The sequence below is a fragment of the Notechis scutatus genome, chromosome 2 (genome assembly GCF_049901735.1).
Source record: "Notechis scutatus isolate UNSWTSFEM ecotype Mainland chromosome 2, rNotScu1.2, whole genome shotgun sequence".
In the NCBI taxonomy this organism is placed as follows: Eukaryota; Metazoa; Chordata; class Lepidosauria; order Squamata; family Elapidae; genus Notechis; species Notechis scutatus.
Genome location: NC_142010.1, coordinates 86,706,409 through 86,734,163, shown reverse-complemented (window position 1 = coordinate 86,734,163; position 27,755 = coordinate 86,706,409). Strand labels below are relative to the sequence as shown.

The 27,755-nt window shown below is 37.4% G+C and overlaps 1 protein-coding gene across 4 annotated transcripts in view; it reads left to right on the top strand.

The window, feature by feature from the left end:
• PRELID2 (PRELI domain containing 2) overlaps positions 1-27,755 on the top strand; it is a 111,385-nt gene that overhangs the window by 57,483 nt on the left and 26,147 nt on the right. For 3 of the 4 annotated variants that reach the window (XM_026687900.2, XM_026687907.2, XM_087955395.1), the window contains exon 7: positions 431-3,444. The exons of the other annotated variant lie outside the window; for it this stretch is intronic. The gene's annotated coding sequence lies outside the window, so the exon portion shown is untranslated. Of the gene's footprint in view, positions 1-430; positions 3,445-27,755 lie in introns of those variants that run through there. 4 annotated transcript variants of the gene reach the window in all.

Here is a 27,755-nt window from a genome sequence, read left to right as displayed (position 1 = left end):
TGTATTGCTGAGACGCCAGCTCCGCCCCCCCCCCCCAACTTTCACAAGTTTCTTTATTATAGTGTTAGCTTGAAGCAGCCACAAAAAGTAAGAGTGGTTCTTCCTTTGAGTTCCCATGCATGGTAAAGCATCTCGTTTCAAGACCTTACTAGAGCCACACTAGGCTTTGCTTTACCAGGACTAGTACTTGAAGCATTTGGCTAAATTCTCATAGCATATTTTGCCACATAAATAATCTTGTGTGTGTGTTTGTGTGTGTGTATCTCCCAGACATATTTAAATGAGTTGTTCTGAAGTTGATTGATGCAAAATAGAAATTAGATCAGTCAGTCAATCAATTCATGGGCTCTAGGAAAGAAAGCAAATGACTCTTGACTGCTTTGTAGTTAATATTTTTATAAGATATTTATTTCTGTTTTTTTTTTTCCAGGAACTAAAGTCTCTGTATATCTAAGTTAATACATAGGACTACATCCTTACTTCCAACCTTACATTTTACTGAAATTAACCCTGTGGGTTGTTTTAATGAAGAAGAAAAGATTGTTGAAAAGAAGAGAAAGATTTGCAGTCTCCCATAAGTAGCATACATGGAATCACATAATTTGAACAGAATGTGCTCCAGAATGACCAGGGAGAAAGAAATATTATTTTGAAAAATGCACCACTGTGTACTTGTTCTCTGATTTCAAAGATGTAAATATTTATAAGAAATCATCCATTTGAAAAATAACTCCCAGATAATCAGTTCTAAGGAAAAGCTTACTATCCAAGAGGAATAAGCTTTTTCTGTATTTTAATATGCATAATTTTTCTTGACAGAATATATTTCATGGAAATTGAGAGAATTAAGAAATGATGTGAATTTATACTATATGATCACATAAAGACTATTTAAGAATAAGAACTTAGTTTTTTTAAAAAAATATTCATTCTGCTACAGTACAAAATGGTAAAAATACACAAATGCTACAGTATTAATATATTTTGGATTGCCAATAATAACCCTTAAAAAATGTGAACCACTGCAAAACATTACAAGGTACCTAAATTTGTAAATGCTTAGGGTTTTTAATAGCATCTATCTGAATACAGAATGGCAAACTATTTTTGTATTGTAAAACTTGTTCACTGATAGTGTTTCATTAGTTCACTTGAAAGTACAGTTGGATGAAATTGAAAATTAACTTGAGGAGTCCTATTATAATTAAACAGTCTGTTTGAAGTGTGAAATGTATTTGATAAAAGTACATAGAGGTCAAGGTTATAAGATTCTAATCGATCTTAAAATTCCTTGTAGACTAGTGAGAATATCAGGCTTGTGATAAGCATTGACATATCTACATATATTCTACATATTTTCCCCACTACTGGTACATCAAGTAGCTAAAGTACCAAGAGGTAGTCCACCTAGAACCAGCAAATTAATTGCATCAAATAAACTATCAACATAAAATAGATGTCTGGGTGATGCTTAGATAAATATTTGAGTATCAAATTACCTAAGTTTTTATTAAATAAAATTATGTTCTGGAGAAATATTGTTTCAACATCCAGCTTTCCAATCTGCAGTTTTATGATGAAGATTGCTGGAGTGAATTTACATTTACCAAGCACAGCAGTTCCATTGGGTCATTTTTAATTTCTTTCAGCAATGAGATGGTCTAACCATTTGAATAGCTGTTGGACATCTGGCTAATGGACTCAAAAAGTCTGCCAATTGCTTGCTGTTTCCCTGCACCTTTTTCTCTCTTAATAAGCATGTTGAAAGCAGGATGGATGTTCCTAGCAATATTATTAAGCAACAGTGAAGACAACCCTTTTTTCCTGCTGTGTTTAAATTTTGCCCTCATTTTTCCATATGTGAACAAAACATTCACATAGAGAGAAAGCAAAAAGATGAAAATGAATGCACATTGTAATTGTTACAAAGGCGGGATTGGTATATGAAGGTTGCTCTTACAGTTTATTGAAATGCTGAAAACCAACAAAATTCCCACCTAAAAATACACACATCAATATAATATTATCTTAGAACATAATAGAAGTAGTGTTGAACCCTCAGGGAAGTTAAGAATTATTTTGTTAGATGAATGTAAAAATGCATCATTATTGAATCGAAAGATTTTTATGTTATCGTTTTACAATTATGGTAATTTATCAGTTAGGTGCTTCATAAATAGCAAGATGTGTATCATCCAGTGCTAGAAGGGCTAATGGACTGTATTAAAAGAAGTATTGTGTCAAAATGTTTGAAGTTATTATTCCCCTCAATCTATCGCACCTGGAACATAGTGAATGATTATGGGTATTGCATTTTCAGAAAGATTGACGTTAAAATAAGTTCAGAGGAGGGCAAGACAATTGATATAGAGACATGACATGCCCTGGGAGGACAGGCTGAAAGAATTTGGGATGATCAGATTGGAGAAAAAACTGAAAGAAGTTGTCTTGGGATTCAAGTACGTAAAAGTGTGCCATAGAGCATCTATTTTAATTGCCATGGAAACAAGGTCCAGAAATAATAGCCAATGAACAATAAATAACTACATACAAATGATGGGTATAAATGTGGGAGTCTGGATGGGAAACAGCAGGCTTCAACTGAACCTGATAAGGCTAAGTGGTTTTGGGTTTTAGGGCCTTCTGGATCTGGACTTTAATACTGGAGCTTCGCCGCCCCAATCAGATCTGGTGTACAATTTTGGTGTGCTACTGAACTCATAACTCCTGCTCATAGAGCAGGTGCCAATTGTGGTAGGAGGGACTTTATGCTAGTTGTGTCCTGGATTATGAGGCTCTGCTTGCAGTTACCCATGCTCAGGTCACCTTCCATTCAATGGACAGTTGGAATGTACTTATATAAGGCTCCTCTTGAACAGCATCCAGAAGCTTAAACTGCTGGAAAAGGGAAGTTATGCATGCTCCTAGAATGCTACACATTCAACCTCTGCTCTGTGTGTAACCTTGGTTTCTGGCTTGCTTCCGGTTCAATTCAAGGTGTTCGTTTTGATCTTTAAAGCCCTATATGGCATGAGATCAGGTTATTCGAGGGATTACCTTTCCCTGGACACTTCTACCCATCCCATCAGGTCCAGCAAGAGGAGTGTGTGTATAGCTCCTATCTGCAGAAGAATTCCATCTAATGATGCCTGGAAGGTGAGCCTTTTCACACAATCTGCTCTTTGGAACATCATTGCCTTCCCCCTCCCTTTCTGTGATGAGATTAGACATGACCCTATTAGCATTTAGGAACTCTGAAAACAGTTCTTGCAGGCTTGGGGATCCCATGAAATTGTAGCATGCTGATTCATTCAACTTACTTCAATTGTTTAATTTTTTAATCTCTATAGATGTTTTAACTGATTGTTTTATTGTACACTGCCTAGAATCGTGTTTGTGAGATGGGTGATTATGTAAATCAAATAAACAAACAAGCTCAACTAACTGGATTTTGTTTTTTCTTCCATTCAGTTGTGCTGATTGTTCCTGCAGTTTTGTTGGCAAGGCTTTTTAGAAGTGGTTTACCATTGCCTCGTTAGGGCTGAGGGAAAGTGACTCCAGAATTCCAGTGTTTTACATAAAAAACTGTTCTTCAGAATTCTATCTAATAATCTCTAGTATAATTCTTGCCAAAGAACAGACTTCTGTTCTTAAGCAGAGTGCTTTCAAGGTTTCATCATCTGCACCTCTATAACTGTCTAATTTGGTTCTGCAACCCAACAGGACAGACACAGACTTCAGAGGATAATTGGGACTGCAGAAAAAATTACTACCAACCTGCCTTCAACCGAGGACCTGTATACTGCACAAGTCAAAAAGAGGGTGTGAAAATATTTACAGACCCCTCACATCCCAGACACAAACTGTTTCAACTTCTTCCCTCAAAACGATGCTATAGAGCAGGGGTCCCCAACCACCGGTCCGCGGACCGGTACCGGTCCGTGGAACAAGTCCTACCGGGCCGCTGGTTTGCTGGGCGCCGCCATCTTGTTTTGATGTAAAAGTAGCTTCGGTGAGCTTTTCCGGGTAGAAAGCCATTTCTACCCGGAAAAGCTCTCCCAGCGCTAAGCGCCGCCATCTTGTTTTGATGAAAAAGTGCTTCCGGTGAGCTCACCGGGCACTTTTTCATCAAACAAGATGGCGGCGCCCAGCTGATGCCGGTACCGGGCCGCGCCATAAAAAGGTTGGGGATACCGGGCGCGGCATAAAAAGGTTGGGGATCACTGCTATAGAGCATTGCACACCAGAACAACTAGAAACAAGAACAGTTTCCCTCCGAAAACTTACTCTGCTAAACAAATAATTCCCTCAACACTGTTCAGCTATTTACAAAGTCTGCACTACTATTACTGTTAATCTTCTCATCGCTCCTTATCACCCATCCCCTTCCACTTGTGATTGTAGGACTGTAACTTTGTTGCTTGTATCCTTACGATTTATATTGACAGTTTCCTAGTATGATTTGATTGCTTATTGTACCCTCTGACTATCATTAAGTGTTGTACCTTATGATTCTTGACTCCTGATGAATGTTTCTTTTCTTTTATGTATACTGAGAGTATTTGCACCAAGACAAATTCCTTGTGTGTCCAATCACACTTGGTCAATAAGGAATTCTATCTATCTTTCACACCATAGACAAAATCCCAACTCCTGGGCCAATTATGCTGACTAAAGGTTCACTATCTATTAGTAGTGCTCTAACTGTAGCATCTAACTTAATATAGGGTAATTGTATCTGCTAAATCTTACAGATTGGTTGCAATAAGAGTCTTAGGTTAGAATTTCATCATCTTGTAATAGACCATTCAGTATTTGAAATAGTTTATTTTACTGTGTTTGATATGCTCTTTTGCTAGCCCATTAGAATAAGCTGAAATGTGGTCTCTCATCTTTGTTTAATCATAGGATAGTCAATATCAACTTACTCTTCAACTCTTCAGATTACCAAGGAACTAACAGCTGTTTGTCTTAGTTGAGAGTTATCAGGAGGAATACTGACTTCCAGGATGGGTGATGGTGGATCTAAGTCTGAGCAAGTGAGGATCTGCCTATAATGAAGGCTCTATATAATATTCCCCACCTATAAATAACTTTCCTGCTCAACAGGACAAAAGAACATAAAATAATACTCTATAACATAACAGATAATCAGAGTTGGAAAGTACCTTGTAGGTCATCTAGTCCAACCCCCCTGCCCAAGTGGCAAACCCTACACCATTTCTGACAAATGGCAGTCCAATCTCTTCTTGAAAGTCTCAACTGATGACGCTCCCACAACTTCCGAAGGCAAGCTGTTCCATTGGTTGATTGTTCTCACTGTAGGAATATAGGAAGACACAGAGAGACAGTCCACTTCCATTTAAGTAACCAGGCCAGAAATGAAATCATGAATAATTTCTGACAGGGAAACATCAAAATAGATACTGTACTTAAAACAACCAGCTGGGAGGATTTTGAGAGTTCCCAAAATTGCCTGTGCTAGATCTGATAAGTTTATTATGCACCAATGTGTTTTTAAAAAAGTTACAGAAAAATTAAGCAATTTACATGGCAGCCTGTATTATTTAGAATCCAGAAGAGATTGAATAGGATAACTGATTACAATACTGGAATCTTGTTGGAGATAATACAGATTTGATTTCTGTTTGTTTAATTGTTCCATAATAGTTGCACTTTTGTGAACATTCTTATTTGGCATTTTTAAATCTCTCTGAACTTTTTTTGTACTTATTGAAATTGGTTTCTTAATAGTTTTTATTTTATTGTTTCCTTTGTCTCAAAGAGGCTATTAGACGAAATATAAATAGTAAGACAAATCATATTAAGCTGGAATCTTTCTGACTAAAGATAAGAGTTTACTATTTGACTTTTTGGTTATTGTAAAGATATTCTCTTTAAAAGAAATATATTGCCTAGTTAGTTGATACCATTATGCTATTGATGTTTTAGACTTCAAAGAACTCCAGGCTGCCTTTCATAAATAATTCCCAACACATCCCTTTTTTCAATCCTTTCTCCAAGTGGATACTTCATGTTTGAAAAGAATGACCTTTTGCTGTCTGAAGGTAATACCAACAAACAGCTTTTCTAAGGCCCACCTACCCATCACAATCATCTCAAAATATCCTCTGTGTAGCGGCTTCTGTGCATTCTGCCTCTTGAGAGGGATGGCTATCAAAACAGTTTGTCAGAGGACAAAGATTTAAGGAATTGAGATCTTCCTCAGGGTAGATGTTACTATTGTAGCCTCAGTTGTATGGTATATGACTCCATGAGGTGAGTTGAACATGTTATGTGTATCCATAATAGTCTGAGCTTGGAAATCGCAGGAGTGCCAACACACTATCAAAATCAGTATCAAAAATGATTTAACAGTTGAAGAGGATTGTTAATTATATGCCTATTTGCAGTTTAATCCTGGGCTTAAACTTAAATGCTTGGGTATCTTTGTAGAATATAACATTCAATTATTTTAAATTCAAAATAACAATGTTTTAGCACCTGGGATATCTGAATGGAACTGTATTCATTAATTTGGTCATGCATACATGATATTTGCTCTGTTCTTGAAACTAAAATTAGCATCCGTCCTCCCCAATGGCACAGATATTAAACTGAAATAATAGTTCATAAACTCAATTCTCAATTCAAATCATTTTCAGTATATTTAACATTAGTAATATTCATTTATTGTAGAGCTTGCTTCCCAGTTTATGTTTGCTGAAAATCAATTATAAAAGGAGTGGAATAATAAATGGAATAATAAATATTTTATATCTATTTCTCTAATAATAGATGTGCAATTTGATTTTAAAATCCTTCATAATATTCATAATGTTTGCCCTTCAATTAATCTATTGATATTCTATAAACTACTTTTCTGTGTAACACCCATAAAATTGACATGTCAAACTGAATTCTAAAATGAGTTGTTTAGAAATTATAGGCAAACAGCATTAAAAAAATGACTCCTTAGCAAATATTTTGAGGAATAATAAACTGGTCATAACTTTAATTCCTGAAGGTCATAGACTAGAATATATTAGAATCTTAGAATTTATAAGTTGAAGGATTCTCACAATTTTTCTTGTGAAGCCTTCTGTTCATAGCTAATATCCACTAAACCAGGAGTGTCAAACTCGAGGCCCATGGCCCAAGTCCGGCCAGAGATGTGGTCGGATCCAGCCTGTGGGGTCATCCTGGTCTACCCAATGTGAAGAAGAAAGATCAGGCCAGTGTGGCTTTGGCCTGGTCTACTCAATGCAAAGAGGAAACATGCCAGCAGTTTAAGGAGTGGCATCAAACTAGCCACGCCCACCCAGTTGGCCACACCTACTCAGTCGGCTACACCCAGCACCTCCACCCCGAGGTCAACCATAGCCCTGATGCGGTCCTCAATGAAATTGAGTTTGACACCCCTGCACTGAACCATCTCCCACTAATGTTCATCTCCAATGAGACATTTATTATAGTTTTAGGCTGACTGTTTCACTGTTTAATAGCTCTTAATATCTGATTTCTTGTAATATTCAGCCTGATTTTTTTCTTTTAGTTACTGATTGCCTGCCCCTTTTTTGTTTTGTTTTGGAAAAGAATGGGCCTGTGTTTTAGAAAATAGGTTTTTTAAAAAAATTTGTAGTCTGCTACCATACCTCTCCTTAGTCTTCTGTTTGCAGGGTAAACATGATACTGATGATGTGCTATCATGGTCAGCTTCTTTCATTTTTTTAGGCCCTCTATTGTGGTAACTCTGTTTGATCCAACGTTCACTTCTCCATGTCTCTTTTAAGATAAAATTGTTTGAACTTGGACACAGAATTTCAAGCGAATTACTGCCAACAGAGAATGCAACAAAAATATTTTCTATGATGTAGAAGCAATGCTTTTGTTACTGCAATCCAAATTGTTACTGAACTATTTAGCTCCAGCATCATACTTCTTGGTCACACTTATGTGGTGACTAATTACAAGTACTAGTCAATCACCACATATGTGTGTCCGAGAAGTGTGATGCTGGAGCTAAATAAGCCAGTACTTAGAGCTACTAGTACTTTTAGTCAGACACCATATTCTCCCTTACAGTTTCCCAGGCCAGGTATATTCAATAGTGTGCCAGAGCTAGCTCTTTCTGACTCAAGAGTGCTGATTGTTAGATTTTCATAATAGATTAAGAATGGGTATAGAACCTCCATCCCACCCATGTCAGATATCATCCAAAAGTCTGACCCAAATTGTTTTTTTTTTCAAGAGGCAACTGGACTTTCTGGTTTTTCTTTAAAGATGCTTCGCTTCTCCTCCAAGAAGCTTCTTCTTTGGGACAACCAGGACCTGGATGATTGAGAATCTCCATAGACAAAAGTCTGACCAATGCCATTTCTTTCCCATGCCTGGATCTGAATCTTTACTGAAAAGGCTCCAGATCATCTTTATCCAGGGCCACTGAAATTATTTTCTACTATTTTAGTCACATTCTTCCAAAAGGGAGGTTAGATACTAGATGAAAACTACCTGGTATAGTGGGGTCACTGATGACTTCTTGAACCAAGGTTTCTTTTAGAGATAATGAAACAAATTCCCCAACTGGAAGAATTTACATCCATTTGAACTCATTCAGATCATCTTGACAAGCCAGGAGAGCATGGATCTAAAGTGATGATAGCCGAGCTCACAATCCTAAGGTGCAAACAGCTGTCTCATTTGTGTCTGATTAGAGATCTAAGGCTTTGATTAATCTTGGTTAGCTTACATTGCACTTTGCTTTTCCAAAACTTCTGCTGGCACCAGTTTGTATTCTTCAACCATCTCTTCCTCAAACATGCAACAACACACACGGAGCTATTAGGGTCCAACTCTTTGTACTTTGTTCCTAAGCCTCCTGGAGGGGTTGCCTTGAAACAATCATAGAGTCACATTGCTTTGTTCTTACTAGCATCCTTGAATTAAAGTAAAAGGCATGGTTTTATTTTATTTTTTGTTTTGTTCTTTGGTGCTGCTTTATCTTTACAAAATTAGATTCAGCAGAAAGTTGGAAATGAAAAAGCTTTTAACCTTTGGAGACCATCGGTGATCTTTGTCCATTTGCATTAGTGTGGTGGCATTCAAACAGGAAAATGCCATATTTGGAAGACTCCTGCTGCTGCCTACTCTATCACTGTTTCTATTCAGTGATCATGAAGCCTAATGGCAACCCATGAAAAGCTGTCTCGAGGAGCAATAGGTTGTTTTAGTTTTCCATTTATTTATTATGAGCAAAGAGCTCAGTTTGTGGCAAATTGCTCTCAGGACAGCAGCTACTGTATAGAACAAATAAGACGTGACTGTTTGCATTTTCTGCAAATAAAGGGTGGAACCTATAGCCCTCCAGACTATCTTGGGATTCCAACTCTCCTCATCCCAACCCTCATTGACAATGCTTGGAGATGATCAGAGCTGTAATCTAAGAATGTAAGAGGAGAGCTGAGCCAGGTGAGGCCAGCAACCAGAGGGGGTGCCAGACAACCCAGGAGCTTACAGAGAAGATCCAATCTTGACAAATGAGCAAGCCAGCAACCAGAGGGGGCACTAGAGACACCAGGAGACTGCAGAGGAGATCCAATCCAGGTGAGACCCAGAGGGAGCACCAGACTCACCACAGGGCTGCAGAGAAGAGCCGATCCGGGTAAGTGAGCAAGCCAGTAAATAAATATTAAATTGTCAATCATACTAAAAAAAAAAAAAACATTCCTCCCTAAAAAGTCTCTTAGTTGCAAAGCTTTCCAAGAGAAGGAAATACCAATAAAATTAAGAATATTTATCTACACATACCACGTTTAATTGTTTTTTGTGGTCAAAGGCTAAATTATGTCCATTAAAATTAAATTGTCTTTAGGCTAATATGGTTTCATTGCAACTACTCCAGGCAATGGTCACCCTTAAGAAAACAAAATCCTTTCATCTTGCTCCTTAAAAAAAATAAACAATTATTTGTTTTTTTTAAGATATGTTTTTTGTTTGAACAGTAAAATTTTGTTAGTGACTGACAACACAATCCAATATCTATTTTCTCAGGGTTATCAAGTTCATGAAATTGAGCTTGAGAAAAGAGAGATACCTTCTTTTCAAGTAAAGGTTATATTTTGTTTATTCTAAATAAACAAATCTACTACATATGTTTGTTATTTAGTACTGCAGCAGTCACTTGGAAAATGATTAGGAAGAAGTTTTTGAAATCTTGCTAATGACCAATACATGAGTTTGGGAAAAAGAGACATAGTCTCATTTAATAATCTACCTCTTAAGCAACCTCTTAATCTAATTTAATCAAATAGATGGTGGTGGGGAGTGTTTCAGACTCAGACAGATGACTGAAGAATCTTGAGCTGCTTATTCATTAAAGCAGGAAAAAAAATCTGCCTCAGGAATGTGTTGCACTCACATTTACATGAGGCCCAAATAATGTCCTAATGATTTTTTAAATCATTTTTTTCAGATGATATGGGTGGAATAAGTGGAAAAGGCAGATTTTATCTATGATAACCATGTTGCATTTTTCTTCTTCCTAGCTTTTCCCCACAAGTTCAGGATCCACTCTTTTCAGATCAGCTAAATGTTGGTCCATTGGTTGAAACTGAAATTGACCAACTAGCTTGTTATGTGAGCCTGACATCATGGACTGAGAAAGAGATTGGCTCAAAGTCACCAAGATGGCTTTGATGCCTAAGGCGGGATTGGAACTCACAGTCTCCTGGTTTCTAGCCTGATGCTTAACCACTACGCCAAACTGGTTCTCCAACAAATGTATTGCATCCTACAAAAAAGCACTGTACAACTCAGTAAGATACTTTGGACCAGCTTATGTGACATATGTTAAACTTTAAGGGAAGAATATCAAAATTGTTTTTAGTGACCATTTTGTACTTTGTAATTTGAAGAGGTCCTTTGCCCGGTTCTCAAATTTCTCACCAGATGTAGAAGTAACATTTATTTCTTTGGAATTGGTATTTTCCCTGTTTACCACCTAAAATCTTAATACTAAAAATCTCATTTCAGGAAAGATGGAATTGGGCCATTCAAAATTTCTGGGCAAATAAATTTACATTTTGAGTGGGGTGTAAATTTTAGGAGTATATTTACTGAAGTTTCTTACATTGGCAATAATTTTTTTAGAATTCTTCAGTGCCCCATCCTGGGAAAGGCATATATGTGAAGACATATTGTCCCCAAATTGTGAAACTGCCAGCTCATTTTGCTGTTAGAACTAAAATAGATTACAGGAGAAGAGAAGAGAAGAGAAGAGAAGAAGAGAAGAGAAGAGATGGAAGGAAGGGACCTTGGAGGTCTTCTAGTCCAGCCCCCTGTTCAAGCAAGAGAACCTATACCATTTTAGATAAGTGACTGTCTAGATCATGGCTATCAAACTTGCAGTGTCATATTGCCATCACGTGACATTTCACGATGTTTTTTTCCCTTTTTGGAGCTGGGATGGGTGTGTCCTGTGTGTGACGCATCTGGCCTGTGGGCCACTAGTTTGACACCCCTGATCTAGACTCTTCTTAAAAACCTCCAGTGATGGAGTGCTCACAATTTCTGCAGGCAAACTATTCCACTGGTTAATTGTCCTCACTGTTAGGAAATTTCTCTTTAATTCCAGGCTGCTTCTTTCTTTGGTTAGTTTCTAACCATTGTTTCTTGTCCTACCCTCTGGTGTTTTGGAGAATAATTTTACCCCCTCTTCTTTGTAGCAGTCCGTCAAATACTGGAATACTGTTAATATACTAACTTCTGAGTTTCTGAGCTATTGTCAATATTAACATCACAACAATTAGTAGATTGCTGCCAAATTACTATTCAAATATAGTCTTCCATACCAAGTGTGCATGTGTGTGCATGGATGATGGCTCAGTGGTTAAGGACATTGAGCTTGTTAGCTGGAAAGCTGAAAGCCCGGGCTCGAGACGTGAGCACTGCGCAATGCAGTGAACTATTACTTGCCCCAGCTGCTGCCATCTACTTTAAAAGCATGTAAATGCAAGTAAATGCAAGTGGGAAGATAACAGCGTTCCATGTGACTCAGCATATAGTCATGCTGGCAGCATAACTACAGAAGTATCTTCAGACAACACTGGCTTCCTTGGCTAAGAAACAGACATGAGCACCATTCCCTAGAGTCAGACACAACTGGACAGGAGAAACCTTTACCTTTATAATTTTCCATAGAGTAGAAAGATGATGGAGAATCTTAGCAGGTTTCTATTGGATAAAACTCAAAACAGACCCATTCGACAGGCAAGAGCCCACTTTAGGAAATGTTTAATGGCAATAAAAAGCAGTTTATTTTTTTCTTATTGTTTTCTGCTTCTAGTGCTTCAAGATAATGTCTAGTGATGACACCATTAAAGCCAACCTCTTCAACACATTCTTTGGCTCAGTATTTGTAAACAGTAATGGATCATGCCCAGTATTTCCTTGTCGAACCACAGACAACTACAATGATCTAATACAAATTGATTTTACAGAAGACAATGTTGAAAAAGCACTATGCAATCTAAAACCACCTCTATCTATTGGACCAGACAGAATACGTGCCTACTTCTTTAAAAAGCTATCCACTGCCATAGCCGAACCTCTAAGCATAATCTTTGAAAAATCTTTCAGGACCAGCTCTTTGTCAAAACTATGGTCACAAGCCACGGTCATCCCCATCTTCAAAAAGGGAGACCCCAGCCTAGTTGAAAATTACAGACCAATCTCTTTATGCTGCGTCACCTGTAAAGTCATGGAATCAATTATTAACCAATCCATTATCCTCCACTTAGATACAAACAACCTACACTCTAATAAACAATTTGGTTTCAGAAAAAAACTATCCTGCAATCTGCAACTCTCAAAAAACATATGGACTACACAACTCAATCAGGGCAAAGCAATAGATGCAATCTACATAGACTTCTGTTAAAGCCTTTGATTCAGTGGTACACGACAAACTACTCCTAAAACTAAAATCTTATGGTATCTCTGGACACCTGCATAACTGGATAGAAGCATTCCTGTCAATCAGACAACAAGTGGTCAAAATTGGGAGCGTCCTATCAAATTCTGTACCTGTCAACAGTGGTGTGCCCCAAGGCAGTGTTCTAGATCCAACTCTCTTCATACTCTACATAAATGACCTCTGTGATCATATTAAGAGCAACTGCGTCCTCTTCACTGATGATGTAAAGCTATTCAACACCACAGACAATACTGCTACCCTTCAAAAAGACCTCAACTATGTATCAAAATGGCCAAACAAATGGCAACTTCAAATCTCAACAAACAAATGCTCTGTCTTACATATTGGCAAAAAAAATCAGAAAATAAAATACAAGCTGAATAGTCAAGACCTTGTTGATGATCCAAGGATCATGGAGTACTCATCTCTAATGACCTAAGTGCTAGAGCCCACTGTAACTACATAGCCAAAAAAGGCAATAAGAGTTGTTAACCTAATCTTATGTAGCTTTTTCTCTGGTAATATTACACTACTAACTAGAGAATACAAAACATTTGCTAGACCAATATTCGAATACAGCTCATCAGTCTGGAACCCACATTATGTATCTGATATTAACACAGTTGAGAAAGTCCAGAAATATTTCACAAGAAGAGTTCTCCACTCCTCGACTCATTGCAGAATACCTTATGCCACCAGACTCAAAATTCTAGACCTAGAAAAGCTAGAACTACGCCGCCTTCGGTCTGATCTAAGTATAGTATATAAAATCATACATTGCAATGTCCTACCTGTCAATGAATACTTCAGCTTCAACCATAACAATACAAGAGCAAACAATAGATACAAACTCAAGGTTAATCGCACCAAACTTGATTGCAGGAAATATGACTTCAGCAACAGAGTGGTCAATGTGAATACTCTACCTGACTCTGTGGTTTCTTCCCCAAACCCCAAAAACTTTAACCGTAGACTTTCTACTATTGACCTCACCCCTTTCCTAAGAGGTCTGTAGGGGGCGTGCATAAGCGCACCAATGTGCCTACTGTCCATGTCCTATTGTTTCTTTTATTTTTCTTATATGTATCCATGTATTCATAACTATGTTTTTAATTATACGTATTATCTTGTAAGCAATTGACAAACCAAATAAATAAATAAATAAATAGTGAGTTTGAGTGACATATGAAACTATTAAGCTTAGATCCACATATTAGTAAGGAGGAATTTTGTGATACCTATTGTGAACATTTGTAAATGTCTATGGAGATTCTTACTCATCCAGATCATGGTTGTCCCAAAGGTGCTTTTTCACGAGGCAACTGGACTTTCTGGTTTTCTTTGAAGATGTTTCGCTTCTCATCCAAGAAGAAGTGAATTCACTTCTTGAAGAAGAAGTGAAACGTCTTCAAAGAAAAAATAGAAAGTCCAGTTGTCTCTTGAAAAAGCACCATTGAGACTATTGTGAACACAAAAAATGATTAACTGAACTCATTTGTGTTCTATTAAAGAGAATAAACATTACTTGTCTGGGCAATAGTCACCATTTTCACAGTTGAAAGTGACAGCATTTATTTTCTATTCTGGCATTATTTAGTCAGAGCAAGTGACAGTACAAATCATATTTAGCAACAATCCAATTTAAAACTACATTTCTACACTATTATACCTTTAAAATCTTCCCCAATCGAGTTATTAACCTTTTGCATTAAAAGTATTTAATAAATCTTCCTCTTTATAAGTACACTTGATTTCTGACACTTTTCTGATGTATCTGTCTCTTTTTCTCCATTTAATATTTCATGGGAGAAAAACATCAATATTATTTTTCAAAATGTGGCTTTCCAAATTCAGCTGCATGTAAAGTAATGTATTTCTATCTCAATTACTGCTTGCTAAATTCAGTTTTGGCTTGATGTGGAATGGGCTAAGCTAATGGATTTTGGACACCTGAATCTGCTCCCACATTCATCTATGACAATTCCTGAAATTTGCCTCTCAAATCTTCTCTGCTGTTCCTCCAAACTGCAGTGACCATAAGACACTTCTCCATAGAGGTGTCTATAGCAATGGCCACTGGAATCAAAACACCAGGGAATTGTTCCTCTTCCCCCTTTTTAAAATTTGTTCCATAGACTGCATAACAGGAACAATTTCCCTGTGTGAAAGACCATCTTAGAAATTGTAGTGAATCAGAAGACCACATCTAATCCTAGAATCTTCTCTTCAAAGTCAGAGATACTATCTGATCTGATTGGAGAATGCATCTATGGCTCTTAATACCCTTTTCCAAAGACCAGACACTGCAGCCTGAGTTAACTTCATTACTTTTTGAAAACACCTGCCATTGTTTCTTTTTTGAGCTTAGCGTCTGAAATGACAATGTTTTCTAAATTGTCAGAACAGATGGTGAAAAAGTATTAGGAAAATTAGCCAAATCCATTAATACCATACAGATGTCTTTGTTCTATTATGATGTATTTTTGTAAAAACTAGAAGACATTGAACAAAATGTGTTGGGTTTTTAAAAATGTTTCCCTTTAAAGCTGAAAAACACTTTCAATACTTTATGAGATTTCTCAAACTTGGCATTGTTTTACATGTCAGGAATCTTTGATTTGGACACTGATAGGCCATACTTAAAACAATACACAAAAGACTTTTTCCTATAGAAATGGCCTTCTGTTGTGGCATATTTTATTATCTCCTCCTCCTCCTCCTCCTCCTCCTCCTCCTCCTCCTCCTCCTCCTCCTCCTCCTCCTCCTCCTCCTCCTCCTCCTCCTCCTCCTCCTCCTCCTCCTCCTCCTCCTCCTCCTCTTCTTCTTCTTCTTCTTCTTCTTCTTCTTCTTCTTCTTCTTCTTCTTCTTCTTCTTCTTCTTCTTCTTCTTCTTCTTCTTCTTCTTCTTCTTCTTCTTCTTCTTCTTCTTCTTCTTCTTCTTCTTCTTCTTCTTCTTTATATACTTTATTCATTAAACATGAAACTCAGTCAACTGAACATTCAAAAATGATACAAAAATGTATCACAAATGTGAATGAGTGATACAGGTTGCTGCCAGCGTCTTAGGTATCAACCAAGTATCTTCTTAAAATATACGATGTTCTGAGTAGTTCAGTTTTTTGCAGTACTGCTGGTGTTATTGCAGGAAGCTGCAACTTCTTGATGTGTTTTGTAAAATTCTTGGACATGGTACCAAGTGCCCCAATCACAATGGGTATTATTATTGTTATTGTTGTTGTTTAATTAAGGCAACAGAGTAAGAACCATTATTTCAAATTTGTCTCTTCTGAATTGGACACACCCAATTCAGCTATGTATTCCAGCAGTGACCTGTCCAATGTTTATAAATCAGTGTCTATATTTTTACTGTTCAGTCCTTATAAAATGATTGTTAGAACAGGTCTCCTCTTGTTTCATTCCTTACTGCCCACTTGAGTTTATCTTCTCCAACTTTTAATTGCATTTCAGACATTAGTCTCTTCATATAACGGGCCTCACAGGCAATCAATTGATCTTCAGAAGACTACTTGTGTTATTATTCTTAGCAATTAATGGTCCAAATGAAGAAAAGCTCATTCTACCAGCAAAGGTGGAAGATCCACTCATTTTAGGGCAAAAAAAAAAAAAAGGATGTGATTATTGTATCTGCGATCTATGTATGGATACTGGATAGAGGAGCATTTTTTTTTTTTTTTTTGCATCATCATGAAAGATAAGCTATTTCCAAAATATGTCCTTAAATATGCACTTAAGAAATCATAAAAAGATGTTCATGCACAATGTCTCCATACACAAGGAAGGGTTTGCAATACAGTATATATCTACAGCATCCTGATCTATCTTATTTATCCAGTCTCTATTTTTGTAGTTGATTTGAGGATGGACCTTTAAAATACACCAAAAGAAAATAGGTTTTTCCCAACTTCAGAAAGAAATTTGTTTTAATATTTGAAGTAAACACATTTAATAAGGACAGTTGCATGAACAGGCTAGTAAGTAGGGTAAAGTGAGGTAAAGATAGTTTGATGTAGTGTTTTATGCTATTCAACTAAAAAATGGGAAATCATGAGTTTTAGTCCTTTTGGCTTCCAATCCACCTTACAAGAGCATTGTGTGCACTGCCTTGAATTGTACAAATTAATGGTGGTATAGAATCTAATAAATAATAATTAGATTTATAGACAGGCAGGCAGATGCTAAATGGCAGCTCTTAGAGTTCATAGAAAAAACTGGCTTAAATATAATTTTAAACTAATAAAGCAATTAGAGAGTTCCTGATTTATCAGAGATTTGAACTGATTGCCAATTAGATTATGCTGTTGCTAGCACCTATTTTTTGTCCTTTATAATTGCATAATATAATTGTGCTTCTTAAAAGTGGATATGTCTCTATAAACTTTCCCCTTAATTAATTCTTTGAACTTTATTTCCCTGTCACTAACATTTAACTTAACTATAGATTATGAATCTTTGGCTCTCATAATCACTTTTGAAAGAGACCAGTTAAGCTCTCTTAAAATATTTTGCAGTAACAGCATTACATGCTATAATGTTCTTCTGCCTGTGTCAGCCACTAACATTAACCATTGTTACTCATTGGTTCCTTGACAAAATCATTGCTAATACAAGACAGGTTCATTTTCAACTCAATGGTATCATACAGAATGGATTTTTCATCCAGGTAAGTGTATTAAGGACTACAGCCAGAGATACCATGGAAGACTTCATACCAATCTCACAAAACCAACTAATATTGATTTTGATGAACTGTCAGAGATGGTTAACATAGCCATGGTTTGGATAGTAGTGAGAGAGTTGTGATTAAAAGATCAAAGCAACTGGATCTTGGGAAAGCTTTCATTATCCTTTTAAAACTTTTTTATTTTATTTCTTAGATGCTTCTTTTGAAATCTTGTTAGGAATAATATTCTTAGGTGTGTGTATGTGTGTGGGTCGATTAAGAGTTTTAGAACACTGCTGTGTGGAAACAATTCTAATAATAGCTAACCTGACAAGTGAACAAAATACATAAAGAGGACATTTTTATTGATCAACTTTTGTTCCACAGTGTGTGAGAGACTTTTTATAGTTCCCAGTTTGGTTTCTGAAGAACTGGAAAGCTGACCCGGGGGAAAGATGGCTCAAAGCAACAGAACATGAGGAGGTCAGTCTAAGGCAGATGGTGTTCACCCCACATGCTCAGTTTAGTACAAAAAGTTACTGCCTTTGCTTCAGAGTAAAGTTGGCAACCACCAATATGCATGTGGTTGGTTTGGAACAGTCATTAAACCCTGGTATTGTGGGTCTTCTCACCTACATCATAATTAGCAATGGACCGGGTCCTCCAAAAATCTGACAACATATCTATGTGGAGTTATTATTTTGAGAGCCAATGTAGCATAATGGTTGAAGTCTTGACCTAGTTGTGGGGAAGTAACTTGCATTCAAGTGAAACCTCAGGTATGGAAGCTCCAAGATGAAATTGTTCAGTCCCTCTCAGCCCAATCTATCTGACAGAATTTGTGTATGTGTGTGTGTGTGTGTGTATGTGTCAGTGCAGAGGGGGGAACAGAGTGAAAAGTGTTGTGGTTATTGCCACAATCACTTCTTATTCTCAACACTGCTCAGCATTTGCTCCTTCACGTGTGCCTAGGTGATTCACAGGGATTGGGGAAGATAGATATTCTGTAGATGAGAACATGCAGATTGTTTTGACCAATCTCCTCTCTAGTTCTTCTTTTTATCTTTTACCAGCTGCTTTCCATCAGAATTCTATCATATACCGCCTCATCTGTCCTTTTGTTGGACTTGCTAAATTGCTGGGTCCAACATGATTTGCTGCATGACAGTTAACTTTCTTATTTCTGGATAAAGTTTCAGAATAGTTTTCCATACCCCCCAAAATAGGGCCTTGGTTCAGTACACAACTGACCTCTCTAAGTGTCACAGTTTAATCATTCTGCTCAATCTACTCCCAATATTGTAGTTTTTGCAATAGTGTGAATAACAATAATTACAAAAACAATTTCTGTCAAGTGGAGGTGAGATTTCTTCTTTATTACCGGTATCTCCTTTGTTCAGACACATAGTTTCTATTTGAAGCTTATTATGACAGTTTGAATTTAACGTTTTATCATTATTTTGTAAACCTTGGTTTGGATTCAGGAATTGCCATGGGAAAAAATTAATTTGCTTTGCCAAAATAACATTTCATCATGCTATAGAAAGGATCACGAAATTGAATTTGCTAGCAATAGTCTTTTTCTGGTTATACATCTTTTTTCAGACTATTGGGTCTGGAAAAAATGTTTTAAAACTTGTATGTGAAAATGCACACATCAATGGAGAACCTGTTTTCAAGGAACTTAAGGAATGCTTCTATCTATATAACTTCAGTTGTTGGGAAACATTTGACAAAAAATTGGAGAAATTTAAACAGTAAGGGAAGCTGTATACAAAGCTCTGCATATTACAGAAATTTTGAAGCCATGACAAATATGACCTTTTTACTCCAGGTTTAGTTTAAAAACATCTGTAAAGAATGTCTGATGGGCTGGAATACTATCCTACTAAAATGGAAAGTAAACTTTATGCTGATATTGTGGAAACACCCCTATCATTTTTTCAATTAAAATGCATCAATTCATAGATTGAATATCAATTCAGAGACCTCTTGTGGCAAACATTCAATTGGAATTATATTCAGAACAATTGCTTTAATGGTAAATAATATGAGTGTTGATTCACAAAACATTTCCTGATCTTCAAATAGCCCTACCTTCTATGAATATTTGCAACAATATTTCAAAATGGAAAGCAAATATTTGTAACAAAAAAAGCACATTTCAAATTATTGCTGCAATTGGACTTTAAAGCATGAGTCAATTGGTCTAACTGCCAAAGGATACATATTCAGAGATGAAAGCTACAGAATATATTTGCAATTTATTTTTCTTTTTATTGAGGAATATCTTAGTAAAAAAGGGAAAGAAATCAAGTATAAATGCAAAACATAGGAAAAATAAGAAATTTAGATGTATACATATGTGCAGATATATGTTAGTTTTGTAACAAATAAGATCCTATGAGATAAAAGAAATAATGAACAAGCTGTTTTGAGGCCATCCAATAAAAAAGATTGCTATAGAAATTACTGTTGCTTGCCATGGGCAAAGTGACCCTTTTCTTCATATTTATGTAAATTGCAATTGACATTATGCAATCATGCAATTTTTCAAATTTAAGAAGTCTATATATAAACACTTGCCCTTAAATGTTTTCACTGACATTAGAGAATAACCCTTTTGTGTCATTCCACTTGATCCTGATAAAGCTATTATCCAACTGTGGATTTGCATTAAGAGTGATTGTCAAATTGAAGGACAGTGCCAGTTCAAGGGTATATGGTGCTCTTAGGCCCCATTGACTGATGGTGCTACTAATGTAATTTGCATTCTTAGAAGAATTCAGAAGATGGTAGTGATGGAAGTGCAAGATTGGCATTCCCCAAGCTTTGGCACTTTAGGCCAGTACCTACTCAGCCTTAACCTAAAGCTAGCCTACTTACAGAAGAACTAGGAAAGGGTATAGTGTAAAAGTTTTGGTCAAAGTAAAAGCTTCTTACAAAGTTCAGCACCAGGCATAAATATAGTTATAATTTCAATTTATTATAAACAGAGACATATCGGCTTATCTGAAAAGAAATAACATCAGAAATACAGCTTGTATTTTATATCTTTGCTGGATCTTATTCAATGCAAGTTAGTATTCAAGGTAAGACCATAAACAGTTGCAGTATTTTGCAGAGTGATTTTTTTTCAGCCTCCATTCATTAGATAGAGCAGAATTTGTGACAATGACCAATAAAAATTGGTCATTTTAACTTCTAAGATTCATAGTACATGCTATCTTATTCACATCCTTAAAAAGCACACTTGAATGAATTGCTTTTAGTTTGGAGAAAATATATGCTTTCGTAATAATTTGTCAATAGTTGATCTTTGTATACATGTCATTTTGCATATGATTGAATATGCATTTTAAAATGTATGTATTTCCCTCCCAAAAATAACATATGATCCTATTCTTGGTATTCTTAATCCACTAGAAATAGAATGAATGAGCTGGAAGGGACCTTGGAGGTGTTCTAGTCCAGCTCACTGCTACTACTACCCCCACGGCTGCTACCATTTTCATTTTGCAAAAACGAATAAAATTGGAGGGGAAAAGCAGCAGTGGGTTCTCCATCACAGTGCCCAAGACACCTCCCTTTGTGCCACAGTTGCCAAAAATCCTCTTTGAAGATCAGATGGGATTCTAGGTCCAAGGGTAACCAATTTCACTGCCAAACTTTTCCACTGAAGTCTACAGTCAAGCTATTCCAGAGCTTGATCCCCAAAGGGAAGAATGGGATTCTGGTTCTCATTTAAACTTTAATTTCTTTTAAAAATTCCAGTACATATTTATGAGGCAGGTGAACATGGCACAGATTCTCATTCTTTGTTCAAATCCTGAATTTCTACATATATAGTAGAAAGCCATACTTTTCTTTGTTTCCATTCTCAGAAGTCTGGGAAAAGTTTTTAAATATCAAGAATGTATTATTAGAGCCAGTCTGATGGTTAAGGAACATTAGAAACATAATATGCTCTAGTCCTGCCTAACCTGTGACTAAATTAAAAAGACTTTTCCAACACCACTATGAAAGCAACAGCATTCTTTCTTTCTTTTTCAAGTATTGAATAAAAATTATAATTTTCTGATGAAAGTGTCCAGTTCCAGTCCATCGTGACCCCTGATGCTCAGATGACACGGTGGATTGATTCATTTCATCTTTCACTCTGTTGTCCTTTTCCCATGTTCATGCTCCCTACATTCCATGTTCCCACAATTTCATCTTTGCTATTTAGTTTTTTTTTCCCCATGCATGGCAATTTCAGTCACCAGACTTTAACCTAGTTGCATCATGAATGCCGTTAGTATTTCGAAAGACCCTCAGCTCTTCCCCACTTGCATTCTGAGTGCCATCTAACCCGAGGGACTCATAACTAGGCACAGTATCAGCAGCAGTGGGATCCTACCTGTTCCACTACTGGTTCGGTGATCGGTGCAGCTAATGTGCATGTGCAGCTTTCCACACACCAGCTGATGCCTGTAGTGCCAATCAGCTGAGAGGATAAACAAGAGGGCAAGTGCGAGGGCCAATCCTGCACTTTTCTGTTCTTTATCCTCTCAACTGGTTGTGAGGCTTTTTTCCCCTCCTCTCAGCTGATCCTCAGAGGCTTTTTTGTAAACTACCGATTTGGTCGAACCAGTCTGAACTGGTAGCATACCACCACAGAGTATCAGCAATCTCTTTGTTTACCCATGTGGGGTTTTTTGGGAGTAAAATACAGGAGCGGTTTACCATTACCTTGTCAGAGTCTGAATCCCAGGAGGAAGCTGAACAGCTGACAGGGAATGGGAGTATGGCTCCCTTGGCTGTGGAGGAGGCTGGGGAAGGGCAAAGTCTGGCTGGGCAGAGCAGGGAAGAGATAGAACAAGGGAGAGGGAGTTCAGAGGAAGCCCCAAGCCCACCCCCTTTTCATCCTAGGGCACGCAAAGAGGAACGGAGAAGAGAGCAACATGGATTGTGTAGCTTACGGGGGAGGAAAAGGCCCTGATTCCCTTCATAAGCCTCACAACCAGTTGAGAGGAGAAAGAACAGAAAAGTGCAGGATTGGCCCTCGCACTTATAAACTGGGAAGACAGTTTATAAGAACTGAATGCTGTGTGCAGCAGGCTGCTGGGAGAAAATGTGACTTTATCCTGTGTTGTCATTGCTTATTTGTGTTCCTAGCATCTTCCCAAAAGCATGAGTTTTGCTGTGCCTTCATTTCTGAAATTCTTGCTCCTGCCCTGACAAACAAATTACTTCAGTTTGGCTTGATTGAACTTAAAGTTACAGTTTGTATTGGCCATGTTTTGGACTTAATTTTCTGCAGTCAAAGGCTGTTCCAGGGGTAGTTTTTCTCCAGCTAGAAGGTAACCTGGACATTGTGGGCAAAGTTGGAGATAATAAAGGGACTCTTATTGATTATCTGACTTGTTGCCTTTGTGCCATGCCCCGGGTCATCACACCTTTTCCCACACAGTATGAAAGGTGATATCTACCATTTTCACTACAGTGATCACCAACTTTCAGCAACTTCCTAGATCACTGCTGGCCAATATAGATCCCTGCTAGCTTTAGCTGGGTAGCTGGGGTGAGCTTCATATCTTGTAGCATCCTGCTGGAAGTATATACTCTTTGCTGTACACATCTGTCATTTTTCTTTTGTCATTCCCAAGAATAACACACATGTTCCTTCCACAATGGGGCAGCGTGGCAGGATTTAAGGTGGTTGCTTAAGATTAATACATTATATTAGATAGATTGACAAAGACAGAAGGGAAATAACTCTTTATGCTTGCTTTACAAGCTGTAAGAGGTTTTTAACTACGTAAACATGTTGTTGATATTCACTTACCATTGATTGTAAATATCTCAGTTTATAAATCTTGTACCTTATTCAGCAATATCTCCCTAGATGGAGAATTGCTAGTAATGTGGGCACTGTCACTGCAGTTTGGGAAAGTTTTATTTTAGCAGGAGCAATAAAAAAGAACTGGGAAGAACCATGCAGGAGAGAAAATGAAATGTGTTCAGCCTCCAAACAGTAGACAGAAATTGAATGACTGTATCAAAGTGCCTATCTTCCACTCAGAAATGTGTTTTATATCAGTTTGCTGGCCAGAATGACAAAGGCTACAGTTTCCAAATCAATTATCCTAGAAAAAGTCCCATTGACTCTCCGTGAGATTGTTTCAAAATAAGGTGACTGACCAGCACATCAGCAAACCATTCCAAAAGAATGGAGCCATTCAGTTCCGCCCAAACACTGGAAAATATATGAGCCAAGAGGTTGAATCCCAAGCTATATCTATCTCTGCAATATCTAAATTGCAGATGGGTATGTATAAACACACACATGCATGCAACCACATAGTGGTTATATGGTGGGGAGGAGAGAAGTCTGTGTAGATGGGTTTAAACAATATAACTGTTTTCTGGGTAATGCATCCTAAAACTATAATGACCTAAAATAATGAGCCTTTAAATCATGTAATACAGTGATAGCATCAATTCATCACTGATCTAGCCAAGGTGAGTTCCTTTGGCCCCATGGCCCCATGCAATGCTTGGGCTAGTTTGTTCTGGCCTCAGTTTAATTTCACAACTCTTTTACAAGAGATCAGCTTTACCCCCAAGTAACTATATAATGTTATTGGTTGGGATGAAGAGAAGATGTTGGAAGGAAGAATAAAGGTGTTTTCCAACAATGAAGCCTCCGGTCTTACCTTTGGCTTATTAGAGTTGCATTTACCTTGTAGCCCTTAACAGATCAACTCTAAATATGTGCTTCTTGGTAGAAGAAAATGTTTTCATTTACTGTGTACAGCAATATAACACAGGGCAGTTCCAGTCTTGGCTCCATTATCCAGAAGCAGTTTTGCACCTGTCTGATCAGCCTTTGGCTTTGGTTGTCATTTAGTTTTTGTGCAGCTGAATTTATCTAAAAGCTTTCGAAATGATCTCCATTTGCAACGCTGAAGTTCTGCAGAGTTTGTGAACAAGCATGTCATTTGTCCACTGGGAATAACTCGCCTTCTCCTGGTTTGTACCTCCTGGGCTCAAGCTATTCTCCATTTCTCTCTAATTGTTCAGCCTCCATAGCATTATGGTGAGGCACCATTATTTCAACAGATCCTCTTAGGGCAGCTGAAGGTTAGTTCCATGGTGGGGTGTCTAACTCTTTCACAATAACTGCTTATTTCATTGGGGAATTACACTTAAAATGAACCTGCAGTAGAGAATGAATGGCTCTTAGCATTTTGAGGTCAACAGCAGCAGCAAAAGCAACTGCAGTTATGCACTGAGTTGTAGCCATTGGTTTTAAGACTACTTACGTGCTCACTTGTTCTCTTCTTGCCCTCCTTCTCCAGTTTTGCTTATGAAATAAAACAAGAGGAATGAATAACACAAAGCTTTGTTGTGGCACTTCAAGTTCCTCCCTGCACTTAGAGATCTGTGGAAGCAAACAAATAAATCTGTCTGGAACGTGATTTTATGGCTTAGTCTTGAAACAGGATAATGCAGAGATGCAGAAGAACTATTATGAAGCCATCTTCTGAATTCCCCACTAGTGGAAGATTAAATCCATTTTGAAAATAAATCTTGCAGTTGTTAGTCCTTGTCTAGCAAGTTAGAATAGTAGCTTTACATAACTTGGCTTAATGCTCCATTAAATTATGGCAGCAATTGTTTTTACTATAATTGCCCTATACATATGGCATTTTTTGAACTACTAATCTCTTGGAATTCTCCTTTCTTCTGCCACTATTAAATACCAATAATGTCAATGCATGATTTAACTTAATCTTCCCCAACATGCTGCTCTTCATATGTTTTGCTAATAAATCTCCCAGAATTCCTAGACAACAAGGTCTTGTTATTGCACATCTGGCTGGTGGTCTGTTAGGCACAGCTGTATTCAGTATTAGATCCAACAGTATTTCTTTTATTGCCAATGTAATAATTCCATCTCCCTTCATTAATATATCAGCTCTTGTCTCCCTATCACAATTTTGAAGGGGAACAGGCTTGGTTCAAAATTTTATAAGACAGAAAAAGATCCACCTATTTTTGCACTTATTTAAAGCTTGAGGGCTGGCCCACAAAAGTGACAACTCAAACTGCAGTTTATAGTCTGGTAATATTTCATGGTGAAACCCTAATGCTTTTGTTTGAATTTCCTTTATTCAATCTATAAACTATAATAAAAGTCTCTCATAACTGCTTTGGGTAAGGCACTTCTTTTGTGCTGGTTATTGCATACTGAGCCCTCCTAGTCCCATGCAGGCATTATTCTGCAATCTAAGAAGACTAAAATGGGGATTACATGTATACATATCTTGTACCCATCCCATAAATCTCCATATGTCTGGCTGCTTTTGACATCCTTGTACATAAAGATGTCAGCAGTAGGGATGGCGAGGCAGAGTTTCAAGCAGACATATAACTTCATGTTACAGAAAAATGTCTCTATTGGATTTTTGTCATCTTGAGATCAAAGTTCTTCAAATTTTGCTATTGTCAGAGTCTTTACTGTGTATTTTCAAATAAGTTTGTTTCTGAGTTGGATAGGAAGAAAAAAACTCACCAAATTCTGCAATTATAACCTCCCAATAACAGAATTGGAAGGGATCTTGGAGGTCATATAGTCCAACCCTATACCATTTCAGACAAATGGTTGTCCAATCTTTAAAATCTCCAGGGTTGGAGCATCCACAACTTCTGGAGGCAAGGTGTTCCATTGATTGTTCTGTCAGAAAATTTCTCCTTAGTTCTAGGTTACTTCTCTCCTTGATTAGTTTCCATTTATTGCTTCTTGTCCTGCTCTGGAAAATAGGTTGGCCCCCCTCTTCTTTGTAGCAGCTCCTTAGATATTGGAACACTGCTATCATGTCACCTCTAGTCCTTCTTTCCACTAAACTAGACTTTCCCAATTTCTGCAATGTTCTTCATATGTTTTAGCCTCCAGTCCCCTAATCATCTTTGTTGCTCTTCTCTACACTCTTTCTAGAGTCTCAACATCTTTTTTATACTGGGATGACCAAAAATGGATACAATATTCTAAATGTGGTCTTTCCAAGACATTATAAAGTATACTAACACTTCACATGATTCTTGATTCTATCTCTCTGTTAATTCTGTTCCAAATACTTGATCTACCCAAATGCTCGGTAGTCATAGATTTGCAAGCACAATTGGGAATATAAAATTCATTGTTAAGTGGTGTACTCCTTAACCAATGGATCATGTGACCATGCCTAATTTTATAACCCAAATACAAAGATGCTCCAGGAGAACCTTGCAAAGAATTCTGAAATAAACTACAGAATGTATATGATTTGGGAGCGTTAAAGCTAATCACTCAAGGAGATGGGAAAAAAGTGAGGGAATATTAATGTGTGAATGTGAAAAAAATCAGGATGGTATATATGATGGTTGGCATGACATCAGAAGTCCTTTGCAACTTAAAAATAAAGTGGAATTCTTGTTATCTTTTTTAAATAGATGTCTGTCCTTGGCTTTGCACTTCAAAAACAAGTCAAAATGTCTCAGTTTTAATATTGAAAATATAGTTTTAAGTAATAGCTGGTGTAGTGGTTACAGACACCACAATGTATCGCCATTTATTGGACCACAACATACATCTGTCACCACTGCATGGATACCTATTTCATACAGTATGTATTTACAATGTTCTCTTTGACAGCAATTTATATAGTTAACCCTCTCATTCATAACTAAAATGTATCTACCTCCTCAAATGTATTCATCTGCTGTACTCTACAAGCACAGATCACTTTCATGTAGATCCAATGCATCCTTGACTTTTGAATTTGTCATGCCCTTGGTAGAGAGGAGGAACAGCCGACAGGGAATGGAGGTATGGCTCCAGAGGTTGTGGAGGAGGCTGGGGAAGGGCAGAGGCCAGCTTGGCAGTCAGTGGAAGAACCAGGCCCATCCCCTCTTCCTCCTAGGACACACAGGGAGGAACGGAGAAGGAAACAACTTGGCTTATGAGAGAGGAAGTGGCCATGATCCCCCTCATTAGTTGCAGCTGGGGAGAATAGTATATGAGAGAAATGGTTACAACACAGTGTTGCCAGAAGCAAAGTGTTTTATTTTGGGCTGA